This window comes from Cardiocondyla obscurior, linkage group LG11 (assembly GCF_019399895.1).
Source record: "Cardiocondyla obscurior isolate alpha-2009 linkage group LG11, Cobs3.1, whole genome shotgun sequence".
NCBI classification, from domain to species: Eukaryota; Metazoa; Arthropoda; class Insecta; order Hymenoptera; family Formicidae; genus Cardiocondyla; species Cardiocondyla obscurior.
Genome location: NC_091874.1, coordinates 4,821,640 through 4,835,234, shown reverse-complemented (window position 1 = coordinate 4,835,234; position 13,595 = coordinate 4,821,640). Strand labels below are relative to the sequence as shown.

The window sequence follows — 13,595 nt, the reverse complement described above, 5'->3', positions numbered from 1 at the left end:
TCGAGACGCATATTTATCCCGTTCAGACGAATTTTTCTTAATTGTCGCACAATTTCGTGTCTTTATTCGGCAACACTTTGCCCTTTCGGCTTGCGATGAGGAACTTGACGCTCAGGACGTTCAATCCAATTGTTTGATAAATCGCGTAAATGGTCCGCGATCGCTCGTAACGCTGCGTAAAAGTGCATAATTAATGCATACCGCGCGAAAAATCAAATCAAGCAGCATTACAGCTCCTCTCATTTCCGCCGTGCCGCATCCGCGGCGATTACCGTCGATTAATATGCGCCGTGCAAATTCACGAGCTGTTACGTGCATTTTTTAAACAATCGTCCCGCAGTGCACGTTTCTATTAACCACGTTCATTTGTCTCTCGCATCACGATCGGATTCGTTATTTGGTTTTATGCGAACGCGTGGAATGGCGAATCGTATCGTATACACATGCGTTCTACTCGTGAATGTATACACTGAAAAAGGTAGCTTGGCATCGATAATTGGATGATTATCTGAAGATTCGCTGTGCAATTTTATCGGGATAATTTTTAACAATGCTTTTTAGTCTCTTCGAGATTTATTGATAAATAGAAAAAAAAAAAAACATTTTTATTTTGTCTAATGATTTTTAGATTTAAGTATCGTTTCTTTGTCCGTGCCGGATTAAACTTGCGCTAGAAGAGCGACGAAGGGCTCGTCGGAAATGTTCCGTGAACGACACGGGATTGTGTAATTAACTGTGTAATTAATCGAAAATTGAAATTCAACGGAATTCGTCAGTGATTTCGCGCCACGGCTGAACAATGAGAGAGTTATTAATATATCCGCGTAACGCGCGCGACACGGCAAAGGCTTGCTCGGTTCGCGAATCTCGTGCTGGCGGTGGAGAACGGGACAAAGTATAATTAGCCGAATATGTGAGCTAAATGAATTTTCCATCGCCGTTTAGCGCAGGCGCGGTCCGAAAGCGGAGAAAGCGAATCGTGATTATCCTGCGGAGACAGCACCGGATATAGATGTACACGCGCGTACGAGATTGTTGAAATCGAATGAATAATTCAGCGTGGAGTTTCGACAAAAGGGCTCGGCCAAACCGATGAAATTTTTGTGCGCCCCGCGCGTCACAAAGGACATACCGCGAGAGTGGAAATTTAACGAGATATAACGCTTAAGGAAGAGAACATTTAATATCGAGCTCTCTCGCATTAAATTTTCTATCCCGACGTGTGTTGGGCTCTTTGAAGAACAGACCGGCTGCTACTGTTTCTCTCTTTCTCTCTGCCGACGCACGCTCACATAATTATATCCCCGCGAATGCGACCCGGCGCATTTGGCACCGGAGTACGGGCCATAATACTTCATAAAATTAATGTTCTTCTAACCGGCGACGGGCGCTGAATCTTGGGCGAAAGAAATAAGTCGGGTCGGACAAATCGCGGCCGCGACGCGTACTCGCCTTGCCTTCTTCCTGTTATGCATATCTGAATATTTATCTTTCCGGAGTGGCCGGCGCGCGCATTCATCGAGCATGGAGAAGAGATGAATTCATGCACTTCGCTCGGAATAATTGCACTTCGGCCGAGGTCCGCAGCTCATTTGCACCGCCGGAAGAAACGTGCTTTTGTTCTTTTTTTTTCTTCGACGATGAAAGACGGCTTTATTCGTTATTTGTATCAGTTTCCGCTCGCCATCCGCCACTTCCGCTCGACGAAAACTTCGGTAGCAAGCTGTTCAAGTCTTTTAAAACCACCGTGTCGCCGTCGAATTTAATAAAAAAAAAAAAAAAAAAAAAAACGAACGAGCAGGATAACGCGATAAGTAATAAAGTTAACGTTAAATTTTTTCGTTACACGACCACGACGTACAAATATAATCTTCTCTCATACTTCATTAAGTAAAATTTAATATATTTTTATTTGTATGCAATAATTTATTCAAATATTTGCGAGGCAAAATTTTCTATAATTCTTTTTACATTATAATCATAAAACATAAGTATCAACTTTGAGGGTGCGTTTCGTTTAATGTTTGCAACGCTCGTGAGCATCATTTATCTTTATTTAGAATAGTCGAAAAATTAAATTGGAAGACTTTAATAAACTAAAACGGAATTACGTGGTCCTAGATTACATTACGAGATATCAGGATTTTGCAAGAGCATTTAGGATTCCGAAACAGATTAGATGTGTAGATAAGTTTGCGTTCCTAATACGAAGATCTGTTCATAAAGATTAGAACTGCCCGCGGTATTGCATATATGCTTCTGAAGACGATCTTATTCCCGATGAGATTACTAGACGGATTGAAAAGAAAAGATCTTCTTATAGTTTCCAACGGATTTAAAAAATGGAATCGCATACTTCTCTCTGCTCTTAACGGAATGAAAAAAAGAAGGCATTTTTACATCGTTGTTAAAAAAAAAAGGAAAAAAAATAAAGTAATATATCCAGTGGGTTAAAATCGTATTAAGGATATAACATAATGTAAATTAAAAATATGTTATTTATATTTCCAAAGTAACTTAATTATAAAGTAAATGTAGGTCTTTGAGCACGCGCGATTCTTTTTAAAGTACACGTCGCTGAATAAAGCATTTGGCCGACAACGGTAGAATCTACTTCAACTCGCGCTTAATGCCGTATTCTGATTGTCCAAAGACGGTACTTTACGCTTTGCATTCCGGAACGATGTTGCGACTTAATGATGACAGTCAGCTTCCGTAAGAATCTTAATAATGACAATATTTTTCCCTGAAGTTGCTTTAAAATACTGGACGTACATTATATTTCTCTTTTTTTGCTACCACGGGAAAAATGTAACATAAAACTACGCATCCGTATTTGTATTAGAGAAGTTCCGCAAATTGGTTTGTTATTTTTACCAGTATGTAGCGTACTAACGCTTCGTATAACAGACGAAAAAATCTAACCGAGAATATATAAATTTAAATTCTAGAAAATCTGTCATAAAATTTCGAAAATAGTTCAGAAATTGAGGACCGCAATTTCCCTACACTTTTTTTTTTCTGATCAATTATCATCGCGCCGCTCGTAATCGGATGACGGCCGGCTGTCAAATCAAGCGAATCACCCCGTGCCTCTGAACCTTTGGAGCCGCCGATTTCTGATTCGTTGCGGGGGTTGCTGGGAAACGAGCGAGATAACCGCGGAAGGGTAATGCGGTGTCGAAATTGGTTGCACCGAAGCGCGGCCGCGCTACAGAAAATTACGGTGGTAACGGCACTCGAGCGGTTGCTGCTGAAACAGCTGGAAAGATTCTCGGCTGTCGAAACACTACGAAATTTTTACCGCCCGTTCCCCGCCGCCCAGCACGAAAACCCCTGTAATCTTTTGCGCACGGAGCGCTGCGTAATTAACGCGGGAGGCTCGATCGACCGAAAAATTTCCGGGGTTGCGTCAGGCACGATTGCGATTCAGAACGCGTAGGGAACACCGCCGATGCTCGCATCGACCATGCCCCCTTTTAGCTACATTATTCACACGTGTACCTTTCCGACTTCTCGCTTCGCGCGGGCACTGGCGATAAGACGTGTCGCGAAAATAAAATTTCCCGAAAGAACATTCCAAGTTTTTAGATTCATGTGGGTGCTGAAACCGCACATGGGACTCTCCAAAATACGTACGTAATATATCTCTTTAACTTTCTGCAATTTATATTTACGATAATCCCAAACGAAATCAACGGGGCGCGCTCGGTAAAAATTAAAAAAAAAAAAACATTTTCAAAACTCGTTCAAGTGTAAAATATGAAAAAATAAAAATGTACGCCAACGCATATCGAAGGAAAGTACGACGAGCTAATCGGGTTTTAATGAAGCTTCGCAACATGTTGAAGAGAGCTCGCGAAGTAAAACTCGGAAAACTTGCTCGCGACCTTATTTCCTTTATCTTCTTAACAGCGATACCCTTTCGTTTTACCTTCCTAACGGAATTAGATTTTTAATTCTGAGAAATACCGTTAAAGAAAACGGAATGCTTTGTGAGCGAATAGAAACGGAAAACCGAGAGGAGCTTTACGAGTCTGGCAATTTCTTTTTCGTCCGTGCACTCCAAGGAAACCCGAAACTCTTCGCATTTTTTACACGCATTCCCGGTGGGAGAACAGCCTAATTCTTGGCGGTACGTGTTATTACCTCGCCCGAAAGGATATGTTCTCGTAAAAGATGCAGGCCGCGAGAGCGGGTGGGAATAAGCGGAGAATAAACGTGGCTCGTGGTAACAAAGGGTTTAACGGAATCTTGTCTCGAAGGAAATCATCCCGCGTTGTCGCGGACTGTCGGATCTGTATTTGAACGTACGCCTCTCCACTTTTCACGATCCGCCGGACGAGAAGCATTCAAAGACCTCGACGCAAACGTCGACGATGAATAAAACGCGGCTCCGGGAATGTCGGGAATTACGCGAATATAATAGAACGTATCTATCCGCGTGACTGTATAAGAACGGGAAAAGTTTCTCGATACTTTTACCGAAAGAATAGCGACGAAGCAAAAATGATGATTAACGTTAGCATGAGATAATAAGAGAACCGAAGCACTGGGACGTAAGACAGTTGTTTATCGCGGTGCACTTGGTGCCGGCACGTTCTCCGGAAATTTTTCGCGAGAAGAAAGTATCGGGAAAGACGATCCGTTTTCCTGCGATCGCTAATGAATCGCGGTAAACTGGGACGACACGGGATGAGCGCGATGACGATGTTTAAGCGAAACTTCAGAACGGTCCATCGCGAAAGTTATGACCGCGTGGCCAAAACGGCAGCTAGTAACTTAGGCAGCTCGGCGCCTGAAACTAGGTTACATGACTTACATCCGTCATAAGAGTTTACGCTGACGTTACAAGCGCCCTGCAGCCTCCGACAGACAGCAGTGTGCGGTACTTAAATACATTAGATCCGTCGGTAGGTTTCTTCGAATGATATTCGGAGCGGATCAAATATTGTGTGACGACACGCGATATACGTTTCGCGTTTGATCGCGAGCAGAGAGTCGTCGCGACGCATTTCTCGTAAATATTGGTCGAACGTGCGCGTCGCATTCGCGCTATTTTCCCGCTGTCCGCGAGCAAATAATGCACGCGCGATTTATGAAAATCAATTAATTGAAAAAAAAATAAATAAACTTGATTGGTGACGAGAGAAGAGCAGCCGCATGTTCGCGATGTATGAGAAGCTCGCACCTGCAATTCACGAGGGAATGACGACATTTGGCCCGGTTCGGCTCGCGGCTCGTTCTGATTTTTTTTTTTTTTTTTACTGTACCATGAGATTTTTGTTGCAACTGCTAGCTGAATTTTGCCGTTACCGCCCGAGGGATTGTTTTTTCAACGCAAAATTTTAATATTAGCAATTTTATTCTGCCCGACTGTCAAGTCAGTCGGAAACGAATCGTCGACGGCCAAGCGATAAGGAAGGTGGGCATTGAGACTTTAATAAAGGTTCTTCAGTAATTAGTGCGATAATAATTGCGCCGGAAACGATATTATTTGTCCAGATCGACCCTCGCGGGGAGAATTGCTGTAATATTTTGCGACGTCGCGTGATAAATCATTTTTGTCGATTATATTTTGTTTCGCCGAGTGTAGCGCGGGGTGGAATTTTATTTTCAGCCGATGATCGATTCGCACGCCGGCGCGCCGGGCGATTTATCGCCGGCAATAATTACACCGCGGAATTACGGCGCATTACGGTAAACGAAGCGGCGGGGGCCGTTGAAAACGCGCTCGGGCTCATCTGCAGAAAATTCGCGCGCCCGTGCGTGATAAGAGGAACTAAATGCGCGCGAGTTAAACGCGCGGTACGACAATCGCGGCTTAAGCGGGGCTCGGGGACAATTACTTTAGATAATTGTCTATCTCGGCGACGCAACGAGTCGTTTAGATACCCCGGGATTGTTACCGGACGACGGAGGAATGATAAATTCGCGATAATGCCCGGCGCACACACGCGAGTAAAGCTAGGCGGCAGTGCAAGGAACGAGTTACGTGAAATTACGTTGCAGGACACTCTCGGGGGGGAATGCTGCTTTTAAACATTTTTTTTAATTTACGGAGACGCTAAAACATTAAAATCCAATTTTTATAATATAAATAGATTTTAATTTTAATCCTTTATTTAATTTTATTCAAGCCCAAGTTTAAATATACACGAAAATACAACGCCGCTCCAATAGTAAAGAATGCTATTGCGTAAAAATTAAATTAGGAATATCAAGTTAGAATTAATAATTTTGTTTCTTCTGCACGCTCTTTTTCTCTATTCCGCTCGAGAATTCTATTACTCGGGTGGAAAATGTTCGGTTAGCGCTGATTTCAATCCAAAACCAGCTCTGTTAATTCCAGTTTTAATTTTGAGGGAAACCGCGTGACTCTGCAACATGTTACATCAGTGTTGTCGTTAATTTAATTTTATGTTACAAGCGGCGCGTAAAGCGGTTCTAAACGATCAATTGGTTGCAGAATGCTTTAGGTGTAACAATTCGACACGTGAAACTGTTTTCGAAACATCACAAGCTCTTCACAAGCTGGACTCGCGTTTGCTCTTTTTTTTTTTTTTTTCGCGAGCGCTTAAAGCGAGATTCTTGCGAGAGAATCCGACGCTTTGTACAAATCGACGGTTACATCGGGCTCCTCTTACCGCGCTTACACACGCGCGAGGGATCTTTATCTATGATTAATGGAAACTGCTGAAATAAATATCGGAAAAGCAATCAGGTGCCTCATCCCCCGCCCCTCCTTCATCTCGAAAATGGAATAAATAGAAGACGATTTTCCCTCGCCGAGTCGTTTGAACGGGATATATCAGTTCCCGGGTCGAATTATGGTTTCGGTACCGAGTAACGTTCGAGAGCGATGCAGAGCCTATTTGCGAATAAGGGAGGGAAAGGGATGAGGAAGAAGAGAGCGGACGGTAATAGACTATGCTAATGACCAACTAGACGAGCGCGCTCTCCGATTCATCTCCAACCGCGAGCGCGATCGCGGTTTGGCAGTTTGCCGCTGTGCAAGTGCACTTGACCCGATTCAAGAACCGCGATCGTCGCGACGTCGATACGAAAAAAAAAGGGGGGGCTTCCTGACAGGAAATCAATCGACGGGACCTTCTTCGCCTCGCTTCAGCAGCTCGGCTTTTAATGGGCTTGCCCGAATGAAGAGAATATCGACAGGAATTAGCCTCTCCACTTCGCCGTCACGGTGAATGCTTGATATTGCGGAATTAACCCTCTAGCTTCGAGCCGTCGCTTTTCAAAGACAAGAGATTCGAGATTGAACCCTGGAGATTTCCGTCGGGACGGAAAATTGAAATTGTCGCAAAGCACGCGACAATAACGATCGAATTACTATTAATTGAAACGCGAGTCTTACAAACGTAGCCTCTCACGCATGAATTTTAAATTTATACTAGTAAAGAAATTTTAATTACGTTATTTTCTAAGTACGATACTTCCCTATTGCTATAATTAATTAATATAATTAATCAGTGTAATGCAGTGCTGCTACTATAATTAATTATGCACTCTATCTTTTTAGTGCTGCAACATCTAATGTGCTCAAAATTGGGAAGATGAATTTCTTTATCAGTTAAAATCCTTATGGGTAACGCGAACTTTTTACTATGCTAAATCATAAATCTTGATCTTGGGGCTTCTGGAGTTAATAGACTATGAAATTACACCTTGCTGAAGAATTAATAGAAAATAGTGCCGCGCGTGGAATACACGAGAGAATTTAATTCCGCGATATTGACAAGTCGGACAGGAATAAATATGCACAAGTGCCCGAATGAATTATTTTGATGTAAACCCAGCAAAATTAATTAAATATAACAAATTAGTCATACAGTATACGTCTAGAGAGAATTTAACGAAAAGAAAATATTGCATGCGACGTAGTATACAGGTGTTAATGCTAATTTAACGAAAATACAGAGAAAATTAACTATTCGTGATACATACTCTGCATAAATTACAAGTGCTATTTTTTTTTTATAAAAAGAAAAATTATATGCATGATGTATATCCATATAAATTGGGCGGGCAAGTGAAACGAATGTATTATATAATAACGCGCGTGGCGTTGTAAGATCCCATTAAAGATCGTGACGTCTATTCTCGCCATTTATCTGTTGTAACGATATCTCGTTTGTTCCACGATGTGGCGCGTCCTCATGTCGCCTCTATATCGTGGTTAACACGGGTAAAACATAATTCGATCTATCGCAACGTCCCAGTTACGGCGCATATGGCATCCAGCATCTCTCGCTTTTCCGCGGCGGTTCTCTTTATTTCTGACTGATGATGTTCACAAGGGATAGAAATAGAAATCGATATCGCCCGCGCGTCTCGTTGCGGATTTTTTATTCACGGTGCTGCAGGCAGAGACTGCCAGTCAATATTTTTTTTTTCCTCAGAAAATATGAAATGGACTTATTGCATCGAACATTTCAGTTTTTAACATTAATCTCAATTATATAAAAAGAGAAATTAATAATTAATTTAACCCTTTCCTAACTCTTGACAATTTAACGTTTGACCTTTTAAAAGTTTTTTTTTCAATTTTTTTGTAGGTTTTTTCTTAAGAAATTATTTATGATTAACTTTCAAATTTTCGCAGTTTCTCAATTTGGATTTTGATCTTAATTAAAAAATATATGGGAGACCGCGCGTCGTGGATAATGAAACTCGAGTACGTTGTATTAACAAGTAACGTTATAATAAAGCAAATTTTCATTTATTTTTCATCTTCATATATGATAAAATGACGCGGTATGTCTGCTATTCGTGCGTAAATTAAAATGTGCCAGCGCAACGCGATTACCTTGTGCATTTCATTAAAATTAAAAAACACAATCTTTTGTTCCGTCACGTACCTCCGTATATTTGAATATGATTGAATATAAATCATTATCTTACCGACGCGCGACAAATTGTTCGGGGTGCGAAACAAAAACGTGTTATAAATTCTATTAGAGTGGCCGTAGTGCGTAGCATTTGACGTCAGAGGGAATAAAGTTTAAAATACAAAAATATCTAAATTTTTTTAAAATCACAGAATTCTTAAATGGAGGTCTTTCTATTATACTTTGGAAATAAACGTGTTTGACGGCGCGGCACGGTATCGATTATTTTGCGCTGCCGCCGTTTGTTTCAACAATTTGGATCGGGTCAGCATTTTTACAAGTGCCATAAATGAAAAACCCATCAATTGACGACGACCGACCTCGCCACCGGGCTGCCCCGCAATTTTATATATAAACGTAGCCCGTTCGCCCGAGTATTTATGAGGCCACACTCACGCCGCCGCACTTGGTATTTCTGCGGGTTAATTCGATCATAAATATACTGGACGCCTTTACAGCGATAATCGGTATCCTTTAAGCGCATATATGTGTTTGTCGGGCCGTGCTGCACATGTGCCGGGAACATGTGCGCAGGATATTCCGATGCCAATGAACGTGAATGGTAAGCTGAAATTGCGTCCACAAAGCGCACTGATATAAAATGCGTAAAATAAATGTAAAAATTTTTATTTGCTCAAAGTGTGGTCTTATATTTTTCGGCAATTTTCATAATTACGCTGCTACGATAAATTTTTTAATAAAAATAAAACAGACATTTGTAAAAATATATTTAAAAAAATATAATATAAAAGCACACGGATTTAAAACAAAAGTAAAAAATTAAAAAAAAAAAATAGTACAAAACACATCTCGATATTAAATTGAACGTTGACGGAGGATTTCAAATATTGATCTGTATAAAAACAATTCGCGAAAGGAAAAAATTTTGACGCTAAAGGCACTAAGAGTATTATAAAGAAAATTAATTCTAAACTTTTAATGCTCACTTATAATTGCTAGTTATTTAGGCGGGTAGGTAATTGGAATTAAAACGATAGATGTTGAATATAATCGTAAGAATTACTGGACCCCTCAAGCTACGCGTGTAATTCTCGTAATGGTGCGTTACCAAGCTTACACGGCAAACATAAATGGTAAGCAGGGGATTACGATATGCAGGTCTGTATTTACGCTGATATTAACACTCGCGCCCATTCATCCCAATAAGCGCCGTTAATGCACTTTGAGACTTGCGAAAATCTGCGCTGCATAATGGATGGATACGTCGACTCGCACGTTATAACGTTTGTACGTCAAATAACCCGGTGATTTAATCGTGAATTTGCATCTGCCTGTTTAATAGACGTTTGCAATTGTTGATTTATGATAAATAGCGACGAGGACCAGTAATTCATAATTCGTATAAGTAATTTAATTCCGAAGTGGAATTCATTTTAAAACGGTATTTCGCGAAATTTCACCTGAATGTCTTGAAAATATTACGTATATTATAATTAAATTTTATTACAGACAAAAAATATATTTTTAAAATTATTTCCTTTAACTTTATTCAAGTTTAAATTGTATATTTTTAATCATTCTCAGTCATTCGACATTATTATGTATTTGAGTCGTTATATTATCGCTCTCAGGTCTTCGATTATTATATTGGGAGTTGAAGCAACATGAGATCAATAATTGCATTGTGCATTAATCCGGCATTAGTTTCGAGAACGATAATTTCCGTGAGGAATTTCGCAGTATTGGCGGGAGGATTTTCGTTCCGCGACGGTAAGATCGCGGAAATTAAGTCGCTCGGCAAATTATGCAAATTGCGGATCATCGACAAGGCATGCCGATATTATCGTTTCACGTTCGAACAAGCTAGGCATCGTTGGCCGGTCCGGGATATTTGAAATTGAAATAGAACGTTTCGTCTTTAATCGATGCGACCGGAATGGCCTCCGGTCTTTTTTGTTGCCGCTCGTTTATTAATGTCGGGCGATCGAAAACGTATCAATCCGCATTTAAGAGTTCATTGATGTCTTTCAAATCTCTCGATGTGTCGTCTACAATTACGGACAATCGATGACCGGGCAATAAAAGCATTTAAGAAATGTGGCGAGCGGTCTAAAAAATATAAAAGTCGTCTTTTATCATTACTGCTGTTAATGGTCAGCTTTTTTCTTTAATTAGACATTACAATACGTGCATTATTTACTCTTTTATTTGTTAAAAAAAAGTTTTATATTTAATAATTTTCGGTAACGATGGATGTATGCATCTTGCTTGAAACTTTAAGCACCTCTCGTTTCTTTAAATGTATCCACCGTTTAAAAATTTGCAATGCACCGAAAATAATATTTTATATAATAATCGGGATAATATTCAGTATATAAATTCCTTTGTGACAAATTTACCTGCCTAGGGGATAAAATACATAAACAAAGGTCGGGCGATCGGTCTGTTGACTCGCTCAGTCCCGCATTCCTTTGTCGGTGATCGAGCGGTTCGCATTTAGCGTACAAAATAGTCGAAATTTAGCTGTTAAAAAATAAGAAAAAATCAAAGTGACATTTATTTTCGGTACAAAGCGAAACGAGAGGATCAATCGGCGTTATGGATAAACGGTAACAATCGGGCAACAATGAAACTTCTACATCTCCTTTTTAAAGAGATATTGAGATTCCTTTTTTTCCTTTTATGTTTCAATTTACTTTAAAGAACACATATGCATTTAAGATGCGCGCATGTTTGCATATTTCTCCAGCGCACTTTTTAGAAACGTGAGTCGTAAATCCTACGATACAGAGATGTAATGTATTGCCTTTCATTTTCGATCTACATTATGGTGCGTGAAATCAGGTCGAATACTTTATCTGTATTTACTCTAAATTGCTGCCAACGGTCAATGGCTGACGACAAAACGGCGTTTGTCGCAAAGTATGTTCCTTACAAAGGTGTTCCTAAGTCATTAATGAAACATTACGTGCCAACCACAGTTGCTGCATGGATTAATTTTGTTCTATGTATGTAAACGAATGCAATTGCGGTTTTATGCCCCCGGATATTTTTGTAATATTTAAACCATTCACACGGTTTTGGTATGCATATTTTTTATTTATATCTACGGCACAATTATTAATAAACAGATCTACGGAAGAAATTATTTGGTGGAAAAGTGTGGCGCGATAGGTATCACACATTTCTTTACATTTTTGTAATATTTAGACCGTTTAAACGATCTCGCAGTAGGTATTTATCAATAAACGTCCATTCATAATCGGCGCGCCAGATCGTTTAATAATTTATCTCTCGTATTAGGTATTCGCAAGAAAATAAAGTTTAACTCCTAATGTTCCTTCGCGGCTCCAATCTTCGGTATCATTCGCCTTCTTGCGCTGGAATATGACTTTCGAATGCAGCGTATTCGATCAACAGCGGAATAATAACGTCGATTTTATTCGCATTTCGCGGTGCTATTTTGCGAAATTTCACGACCGAGACGTGTTTTATTACTCGATAACCGACTTTAGGTTCGAGACGTGTGTAAACGTCGTCGGTGTGCACGCGGCGGTACGTGCGGCCGCTGTTGAAACGTTTCATAAATCAAGACGATCTTGACTCCCTGCAAGTATTCCATAAATCAAAAGGATCTTGGCTCGGCCGCGAGTTACGGCGAGTACGGCGACGGCACGTACTCTTGTTGCGTATCAGTGCTCGCGCTCTATTTTGTTTAGCAGCTATGTCCCGCGCTAGTAAAACTCTATGGGAAATCGATAACACGACCAAATTTTCCTCGGCGCCGAAGTAGCGCCAGTCAGCTTTCAAACGAATGATGGATCGTTGATTGAAGTCGTCGTTGAGACAGGCGGATGGAAAGATCGTGAAAAAGCGCATTAAGAATAAACTAATGCGGTCAGTAATCGTTAGAAGATTTTTCGATTAAATTATGTCACGACGCGTCTGTGAAAGTATATCTCTTATTTACCTGCGGTCGAAAAATTTAGATAAAAGCATCATATATTAAAAATATTACTACCTATTTGTTCTACTCTTTGATTCTTTTTTTTTAATATTTATTCAAGCAATAGATTAAAAAAAAATTAATCTGCCGTAATGCATTTGATATTAAAATTACTCGAAGCAACGTTATTAATAAATATATCACATCCTCGTGGTGTTTCGGACTTCCTTCTATATGTAGAAGATCGTGCTTGGCAAAAAGTACAGAAGATGATAATACTTTCACCAGATTTGGCGCCGTAATATCTCTTTTGCGAAAATCACTCTATCATCGTTTATCACTTTTTACCGAGTTTACGCGAAAATAAGTAATCTCCCCGGCCGTGATATATTTTCAATCATTTTTATTATTCATATTTGCGATATTGCCTAATAAATTTCAAGCGGTTGATATGCCTCACAATTAATATATATTTCGACGTATCATAAATCGCCGATTGCGACGCGTGATTCCATATATTTTCAGTGCATTAGCAGCCGGCAGGTGTGCGTGAATAAATTGTGTACAATGTCTTCGAGACACAATGTTTAAGTCGCCGCCTTGTTAATCAGGGAGATTAACGAATCACGCGAATTAATAGCAGCAATTAGAATATTAAGTAAGATAATTGTGATTTTTCGAGAAATGATACGATACGAAGTTATCCTGCTTGCTCAGGTCACGGTGCGCGCGAATGATAGCTTGGTAATCAGGCGCGGGCAATAAGTGAAACAAACACC

At 40.2% G+C, this 13,595-nt stretch overlaps 1 protein-coding gene and 1 long non-coding RNA gene across 3 annotated transcripts in view; one reads left to right on the top strand and one right to left on the bottom strand.

Annotated features, from left to right (window-relative positions):
• Window positions 1-13,595, bottom strand: part of Dpr1 (defective proboscis extension response 1) — a 251,820-nt gene that overhangs the window by 1,399 nt on the left and 236,826 nt on the right. The window lies entirely within an intron of this gene.
• The window catches only part of LOC139106555 (uncharacterized), a 49,921-nt gene that overhangs the window by 29,997 nt on the left and 6,329 nt on the right, over window positions 1-13,595 (top strand). The window lies entirely within an intron of this gene.